Raw genomic sequence first — 9,623 nt, 5'->3', positions numbered from 1 at the left:
TAGGTCTACCAATGAAAAAGTTTGAGCTATCTCTAAAAAAATATGAGATTTTATAAATAACAGACCGTGCCAAACTTTGTTCATTTATAACCAGGACCTTTCCCAAGAAATAAATTTGCATTTTCTTGTCTGAGGCATTTAATTTTTAAATTCAATATACATCCTCGCGATTGAACGCCTAAGGCCTGTCAGGCTGATGCCCCTCCCTTGTCACGCCCAAAGTGGGAGGAACTAAGCGAGGAATCACTTCCACGCGCGGCAGTCTTAGAAGTGACGGGTACTTCTGTAGTTCCAGGGGCGACAAGCGAGAGTCTTATTTTTGTGGCTCCGGAATCCTGCACACTAGACGAGCTAGTCCGCTTTTCAATGATGCCAGAGAAGGTCTGGGCGCCGTGAGCAACAGGGTCTGGCTGGCGGTCGATCGGTGAGTGTGGACGGGACTTTACCCTTCCCTCTTTGCGACGTTTATTACTTCGGAGTCTTATCTTACCCGGGGCTGTCGCTGGTTTGGGTGGAGAGTTTCCGGGAATGGGAACTCAGTGTGGAGAGTGTGTTTGATTACATTGATAAAAGGGAAGTAGCGTCGAGCTCTACGAACGTGGAGATGATGCGGTATACCAACCTAAGGATTAGATTAGATAATATAGGGGCAAAAGATCCTTTCTTTTCTAATCAATGTTAGTGGTTTTCTTGCTCTCTTCCTCTGACTCAGTCTTATCTTGAACAGCCAAGTTCAAGATAAGGCTGGTCACTGGAATAGTGGTGGTACAATCGCGCTAAGTGTAGTGCTATTACTTTGTGCTCTACACGAGCGCTGTACTGTACATGGTGCGCTGAGGGGCTTCCTCTAGGAAAGGCTGTTGGTTGGGGTTTTTATTTTTTGGTTTTTTTTGGGGGGGCCCTCATTGGACTTGGCTTCCTTTTTGACTCTTTTCTTAAGCGTTATTTTTAGTTTCTTCCAAGTCTGACCCCTAGGTGGTTGGAGGAAGCTTTTATGTAAAACGTGGGACGAGGGAGAATGACGTCAGCTCTGGCAGCATGTAGTTTGTTTTGACATTACACATAGTCTGGGGAGGTGCCAGGAGAAACTCGCATATAGAAATCTGTTCAGAACCGCTTGGTTTAGACTGGAGGAAGACAACAGCACAGTATTAGTTTCATGGAAGCGTTATTTCCCCAGTTTCCATGTGGATGTATTTATGGTATGGCAGCACAGAAAAGAAACCATCTTCTGTCAAATACAATTATAGGTTTGTCAGTATTTTGTACATACTAGAGGCAGGTGTTTCCAAATGGGTTAGTTTTGCATCTACCATAATTAGAATGAATATGTCTCTTAGGCTGCATATAAATATTCCACTTACTGAATCTAGATTGGTTACAGACAACATAAGCATTAAAGATAGTACAACACATGCAATTACATTAATCAAAGAAAATTAATATAGTTCATAAGTTAATATAAACTCAATAATAAGGCCATATCCTACCCTTCAAACATCATTCATTAAGTATTCATATTCAACTCTGGAATTTGTTGCCAAAGAATACAGTGAAAGCAGTTAGCTTTAATAAAGGTTTGGATAGTTTCCTAAAAGAAAAGTTAATAAGCCATTATTAAGATCCTTTGGAAAATACACTGCTTTATTTCTACGATACATAGTATACAATCTGTTTTACTATTTTGAGATCTTACCTGAGGCCTACCTAATTTCCGGTCCAGCACCGAGCTGAGCTCCCGAGTCCCGATGAATCAGCAGCAACAGTCTGCCACATAGGTAGTGATCTCAGCACATAGGCACACAGAATTTGTCAAAACCTCTTTTTAAAACCAGCTACATTAACTGCTCTTACCACATCCTCTGGCAATGCGTTCCAGAGCTTTACTATTCTCCGAGTGAAAAAATATTTCCTTCTATTGGTTTTAAAAGTATTACTCTGTAACTTTGAATGTCCCCATGTCATTGTAAATCTTGATGCAGTAAAAAAGCAATCCACTTATACCTGTTCTATTCCATTCAGGATTTTGTAGACTTCAATCATATCTCCCCTCAGCTGTCTTTTCCAAGCTGAAGAGCCCTAACCTTTATAGTCTTTCCTCATACGAGAAGAGTTCCATCCCCTTTATAATCTTGGTCGCTTTTTTTTAAACTTTTCTAATGCCGCTATATCTTTTTTGAGATAAGGAGACCAGAACTGAACACAATACTCAAGGTGAGGTCACACCATTGAGCGATACAGAGGCATTATAAAATTCTTAGGGCTCCTTTTATCAAGCTGCGGTAGGCGGTTAATGTGCGGAATACCACGTGTTCAACTGCCTGCTGCGCTAGTCGCTAACGCCTCCATTGACGAGGTGTTAGTTTTTTGGTGTGTCGCGGGGGTTAGCACGTGATGAAATGTCCGACGCGCTAACCCCCGTAGAGCACCTTGATAAAAGGAGCCCTTAGTCTTGTTAACCAATCCTTTTCTAATAATTCCTAGCATTCTTTTTGCCTTCTTGGTCTTTATCGCACATTGGGTAGAAGGCTTCAGCGTATTGTCTACAATGACACCAGATCCTTTTCTTGAGCGCTGACCCCCAAGTTGGTCCCTAGCATCCGATAACTATGATTTGGATTATTCTTCCCAATGTGCATCACTTTGCATTTGTCCACATTAAATTTCATCTGCCATCAAGCCCATTATCCTGTTTCCAACAGTGGCCAACCCAGATCTCAAATACCATGTACCTAACTACATCCCAGGTAATAAAACAGATTTTATGCTGCTTATCCTAAGAATAAGCAGCGGATTTCCCAAAGCCATCTCAATAATGGCCTGTGGACTTCCCTATTAGGAATTTATCCAAAATTTTTAAAAAATCCTGCTAATCTTAACTGAGATGACCACATTCTCCAGCAGTGAATCCCAGAGTTTAATTACATGTTCTATGAAGAAATATATTTTCTCCTGTTTCTTTTAAATCTACTACTTAGTAACTTTATCGCATGCCCCCTAGTCGTAATATTTTTTGAAAGAGTAAACAAGCGATTCATATCTCCCTTTTCCACTTCATTCAGTATTTTATAGACCTCTGTCTCTTCTCCAGGCTGAAGAGACCTAGCCACTTTAGCTTTTCCTCATTGGGAAGTTTGCCCATTCCTTTTATCATTTTCATCACCCTTCTCTGTACTTTTTCTAATTCCACTATATCTTTTTTTGAGATACGGCAACCAGAATTGCACACAGTATTCGAGAAATGGCCATTATCATAGAGCGATACAAAAGCATTATAACATTTTCATGTTTTGTTTTCCATTCCTTTCTTGATAATTCCTAAAATTCTATTTTCTTTCTTAGCTACTGCCATACATTGAGCTGAGAGTTTCAACATATTTCAACGTATCCTCAATGACACCTAGATCCTTTTCCTGGGCAGTGACTCTTAACATAGAACCCAGCATCACATAGCTAAGGTTCGGGTTCCTCTTTCCCACATTGTCACCCAGTTGGGCCCGCGAGGGCACTGCGGCGTTCACCGACGGGTGGCATCACAAACCTGGCATGGCTCTCAATGAGGGAAGACCCTACATAATAGTTCAGTTCACTGGTGTGTTCACTAAATCAACAGTAGATACACTGCGTATGGTCAACAGTTTTAATTAAAAAAAAACCAAACAAAGCAGACTTTCTGTCTCAGCACAAAAAAAAAATATCAAAAGACAATACTTCTGCCCAGGTTCTTGGAAGCTCACCCAGGTAAGTAGTATGAAGTTCTTAGTTCATTATATTACAAGGATTCCTGGACATTAACTTCATTCAGTCCCAGTCTTCACCAGGTCCTTAGGTATGAAGCAATCCAAACAAAAATTCCAGTACTATGCAGCACTCCGGTCCTGGTGTTGCAGGAACAGGATTGCCGGGTTCATTCTTACAAAAAAGCTTTTCACAAGCACCCACAAAATAACCCAGCCCGAGTCTTCAGTGAACCCAACCCCAATCCTGTTATTCCTCAGACTTGCTCCAGTACTCACACCAGCCACACAACAGCTTCTCCCAAAGCTCTCACCCAGCTGGTGTGGAGCAGCTCAATTAGTGCAAAGCACCAGTTCGGTACTGCTTCCAGCCCACTGCTGTGCAACAAAAAAACAGTTTTCAAAAAACATGCTTTGCCAGATTATGGTAATTCAACATAGTCCAAACAAACTCTTTAAGGCAACTTCCCAAAACAAAAGAATAATTCATGAGCAGGATACTGCCACACTCACATCCATGGGTTCCAGGGATTCCAATTCAGGTATTGCCAACTCGGTTATTTCCATTTGCTCCTCTGGAACCTCTTGCTCTGCTGGGCTCTGTGCTACAGGACTTTCCCAGTCCATAGGTTCTGATTTGGGTGCCTGCCTTTGCCTGGCCAGGAGGATCTTCTCTGCCAGCCCTTCCTGAGCTGTTCCTCTCAGACTCTTGGAGAGCTGCTTTAAGGGGGAAGAGCTACTCCCAGTCCTACCTGGCTGAGGTACTGCTTTGGAGGCTCTTTGGCTCCCTCTCAGTTCAGGGGTAAAATTACACTCTGGGAGCTGGTTATATTTCCTCAGGGAGCTTGTTTTCCTGACAGGCTTTGGCTCGGGAAAGGGAACTAGGTTTGCATCACCTTCATTCTCCTCAGAATAGGCAGCCCTGTCTTGATTCCTGGTTAGAGGAGTCGGCTTAACCCCTATCCTACACTTGACAGGGTCATCATTGGGAATGAGAATGTCACATACCCTCTCCCTTAAAGGCTGCCTAGTATGAGGACTCTGCTTTCTCGGAGTCTCCTCAAACATTCTTGAGAGGACGTCTACATTCGTGTTCAGTTTTTCCGTCGACTTCTGGTTTTTCTCCCTACCGGGGCTGGTCCTGGGACTGGATCCATGAAGTCATCGGGCCACTGAAGCACTGGGGTATCATAACCTGTTTTATTCCCCACCTCGGGCCTCGGGTGTCACATATGCTAGGTACGCCACTGCCTTCATAGTTTATATCTAATCCACAAGCCTGCTTTTAGGACCTACAGGGTATGTATCCCTCCGATTCATGACAATTTCACTTCTCATGTTATCTTATCCATTCTTTGTATCATACAACTGCCCAGATAAACATCATTCTTTGACGTGATTGGACCTTGAAAACTAACGGCAACAGTGTTCTCCCCAGAAATTTTTTCCAGCCATGAAAAACATTTGCTGCATTTAGTGTGCCACAAAAAACATTTGCTCCGTTTAGTGTGCCGGAGTTAAAAAAGTTTGAGAGACGCTGCTCTATACCATTTGAAAGAGGGCAAATATCTAATTATTCACTTCTAGAATTGGATACTTCTTAAATTTAATATAAATATTATGGAACAAGTGTCAAACCTTAAGAAAGGCAGTGATATTGAGCAATGGAAAATGACTAATAATAATTAACTAATACAAATATTACACATTTAGGGCTTCTTTTACTAAGCTCCGACAGCGGTTTTACCGTGCGCTTAGCTCGCGCAGAATTGCCGCACATGCTAGATGCTAACGCCAACATTGAGCTGGTGTTAGTTTTAGCCGTGTAGCGCGGCAATTCTGCACGCACTAAAAACACTATTGCAGCTTAGTAAAAGGAGCCCTTAATTTTCCCCACCACCAAATTTCCCCGTCCCGCCCCACCCGGCTACTTTTTCATGCCACCCGGCTGGAAAAAATTTCTGGGGAGAATACTGTATTATGTCAACAAACAAGGAGGGACAGGGTCTGCCTCCCTTTGTCAAGAAGCTCTGGAAGTTTGGGACTGAGCAATATGTCACAACACCTTCCTCAAGCTGTCTACATTCAAGGGGCTCAGAATTGCTTGGCGGACAACTTGAGTTGTCTCCTGCAACCTCACAAATGAACTCTCCATTCCTCGTCTCTTCATCACATTTTCTCACAGTGGGGAACGCCTCAAATAGACCTCTTTGCAGCTCCCCACAACTACAAACTGCCTCAGTTCTACTCCAGGATATACTCTCCTCACCGCCTCAAAGCAGATGCTTTTTTTCTGGAATGGACAAATTTTTTCCTCTACACATTTCCTTCATTCCCTCTCATTCTCAAGACTCTAGTCAAATTGAAGAACGATCATGCCACCATGATTCTAATCGCTCCTCGGTGGTTGAGACAACCATGGTACTCCTTCTACTTCAACTCGGCAGCAGGGAGCCATACCTTCTACCAGTTTTTCCTTCTCTGCTTACACAGAGTCAAGGATCTCTGCTTCATCCCAACCTGCAGTCTCTACACCTGACAGCCTGGTACCTTTCAACATAACCCCTCTTCAGTTTTCTCAATCTGTAAGAGATGTTTTAGAAGCTTCTAGAAAGCTTACCACTAGACAATTTTCTGCATGGTGTGTTATTCATCATAAGGAGCCTCAGCATTCCTCCTTATCTTCTGGTTTGGACTATCTTTTGCACTTATCCAATTCCGGCCTCAAGTCTACATCCATACGAGTTCATTTCAGTGCAATTGTGGCTTTTCATCAGCCTATTGAAGGCTGCTCATCCGGTGGTTTCCAGATTCATGAAAGAACTTTTCAATGTCAAATCGCCTCCTGTGGTTTGGGACCTCAATGTTGTCCTTTCTCAACTCATGAAGCCTCCATTTGAACCAATTGATAAGGCTCATCTGAGGTATCTCACTTGGAAAGTGGTATTTCTCATTGCTCTCACTTCTGCTCGATGAGTCAGTGAGCTACAAGCTTTAGTTACTGATCCACCATTCACTGTGTTCATCATGATAAGATGGTTCTTCGTACTCATCTGAAATTCCTACCTAAGGTGGTCTCAGAATTTCAACTCAACCAAGCCATTGTACTTCCAGTGTTTTTTCCAAAGCCTCATTCTCACCCTGGAGAATCAGCTCTTCATACTCTGGACTGTAAGCATGCTTTGGCCTTCTACTTGGAACACACCAAACCACAGAGATCTGCTCCTCAACTTTTTGTCTCCGATCCAAATAAATTGGGACATCCTATTTCGAAGCGTACCATCTCCAACTGGATGGCGGCTTGTATCTCATTCTGCTATGCCCAGGCTGGATTACCCCTTCACAGTAAAGTCACAGCCCATAAAGTCAGAGCAATGGCAGCTTTAGTAGCTTTCCTCAATCTACACCTGTTGAGGAAATTTGCAAGGCTGCTACTTGGTCCTCGGTTCATACCTTCACTTCTCACTATTGTCTGGATACTTTCTCCAGACGGGATGGACAGTTTGGCCAAACAGTATTATAAAATTTATTCTCCTAAGTTGCCAACATTCCCACCATCCCATTTTGGTTAACTTGGAGGACACCCATATGTGAGAATACCTGCCAGCTTGTCCTGGGATAAAGCACAGTTACTTACCGTAACAGGTGTTATCCAGGGACAGCAGGCAGCTATTCTCACAACCCACCCACCTCCCCTGGTTGGCTTCTCTTCTAGCTATCTGAACTGAGGAGACGCGCCCTGTGCTGGGCGGGAAGGCACTCGCGCATGCGCGGTGCGGGCGACTCGAAACTTCTAGTTTCTTCAAGCAAGTCTGCTTGTGAGGCATCCGCATCGGGGCTCCGTCAGTTGACTTCATCCCTATATGTGAGAATAGCTGCCTGCTGTCCCTGGATAACACTTGTTACGGTAAGTAACTGTGCTTTTTCTGCATGGGCAAATAACGCAGTAAACAACTGGTGCAGATGAACATTCAGTATCAGTTCTTAAAATATAAAATTTGCCAGGGGAATTAGGGATAGGCAGTGAATCATGATTGTACACATGTTGACAAAAAGTACAGTGGCTGCATTGTCTGCCTGGATTTATGTAATGGGGATCCCATCACTCCTCAATGATGAATGATTTCCCCTATATTGTGGCCTCGAGAATAAGCAAACTTTGGCAGCTCTTTGAGATTAGGGTGAATACGCAATACTGACCAATGTTTTTAATAATGTCAGCTACTTTGTAGCTATGTTGAGAAAAAGGTAAAGTGCAAAATAAAGGATTCACTTTGCGTTTGAGAGGAGTGAACCAGCCACTCACGATGACAATTGCTGGCTCTTTTCCAAACCCTGCGTACCAGCAGATCCGGGTATGGAAGCGTTACATCGATGATGTTTTTTTTTCATATGGAATGGTAAGTTTGGATACCCTTCAGGAGTTTGGATACGCTTCAGGAGTTTATGGAGGAATTGAATAAGTTTGATATTAACATCAAATTTACTTATCAAAGTAAATTCCAGTATATCTTTTTTAGATATTATGATATTTAAAACTCCTGAAGAATTCCACACCACTCTATATCAAAAATCATCTGACAGGAATTGTCTTGCATTATCAAAGCTTCTATCCTCGGTCTCTGAGAAACAGCATACCAGTTGGACAATTTTTGCGGCTGAGGAAAATATGCTCTATAGATGTTGATTTTCGAGACCAGGCGCACATCATGTATAATAAATTCATTCAAAGGAGATATCATGCTCGCAAGGTATTAGGCGAAACGTGAGTCGGGGGGCCGGCTTGAATGGAATTCAATCATTTTGGATTTTGTTTCACAGCAGGTCACAGAATTGTTTCCGCCTCAGCGAATTCAAAGATAAGTGCCTTATTTTCAAATATTGAGATATCATCTGCTACTTTTAAGGCGGCATGATGGTCCCAACTGTGACTCTTGCTGTGTTTTATTACACTTGTACTGGATTTGGGTCTGAGCATTTACATATCGCATTATAATTTGTATGGTGCATTGTTATATGATTATTTGATCTGTGATTTATTGGATAGCCAGGTTATACTGTGTCATTGGCCTATAATCTTTTGCTGTCTGTGGCTTCTGAACTAAATGGAAGGCTTAATGGTGGGTCAAAGCAGGAGAAATATGTTTGATTGCATGAAAGTTGTGTGTTAACATTGAATGGATATATTAGTGAAAACTGAGCTTGTGTCAGTAAGAAATCACAACATAGGTTGTGTCCTGTATTAGCAGCTGTCTCCATCTCAACAATCTAATGAATTAACACATCATAGCAGCTTATAATGAAAAAAACATGAGACTGAGGTCTAGTGTATAGAATTCTGTAGTCCACAGCTATATAACACTTTCTCTTTCTCTCTTTAATATGTGGAAAAGCATGAATCATGCTTCCTCTAGTATTGGGCCTGCCTGTTTACTTTTCCAGTTCAATAAAACTGCATGTTTACCATGGCAACACCAGCATCTCACTATATATGTGCTGCTGCTAAGAGAAAGATAAAGAAATACTTGTCTACACATGTACGTGCATCAGGTGAATCACTGACTCTTTGTAGCTTGTCCAGTATATTGCTGTATATTCAGCTTGTAATATTTTTTGTTTTTAATTATTTTTCTTTTATTTCAGACACTGAAAAATAGTTAAAATACCTGTTACCATTCCCCTCTCTCTCCCACCCCATCTTTTCCTCTTGTCAAGAAAGCTAAGTACTATAAATCCAGATTTGCTTTTTAATATGGGCTATAGGAGTAATTACTATGATTTTGGTAAAGGCCCATTTCATTTTTGGTTTTCTCTTTAAATTGTTCTTCCTTTTATTGTACTTCATAGTACTAGGTTGTATAATTTAAAGAAATTTCAATTAAATTT

The 9,623-nt window shown here is 41.9% G+C and overlaps 1 protein-coding gene across 2 annotated transcripts in view; it reads left to right on the top strand.

Annotated features, from left to right (window-relative positions):
• The first annotated feature begins 235 nt into the window (after nt 1–235).
• CPNE2 (copine 2) overlaps nt 236–9,623 on the top strand; it is a 476,132-nt gene continuing 466,744 nt past the window's right edge. For both annotated transcript variants that reach the window (XM_033943760.1, XM_033943758.1), the window contains exon 1: nt 236–424. The gene's annotated coding sequence lies outside the window, so the exon portion shown is untranslated. The remainder of the gene's footprint in view (nt 425–9,623) is intronic.

This window comes from Geotrypetes seraphini, chromosome 4, assembly GCF_902459505.1.
Source record: "Geotrypetes seraphini chromosome 4, aGeoSer1.1, whole genome shotgun sequence".
NCBI lineage: Eukaryota > Metazoa > Chordata > Amphibia > Gymnophiona > Dermophiidae > Geotrypetes > Geotrypetes seraphini.
This window is presented reverse-complemented; position numbering and strand designations above follow the sequence as displayed.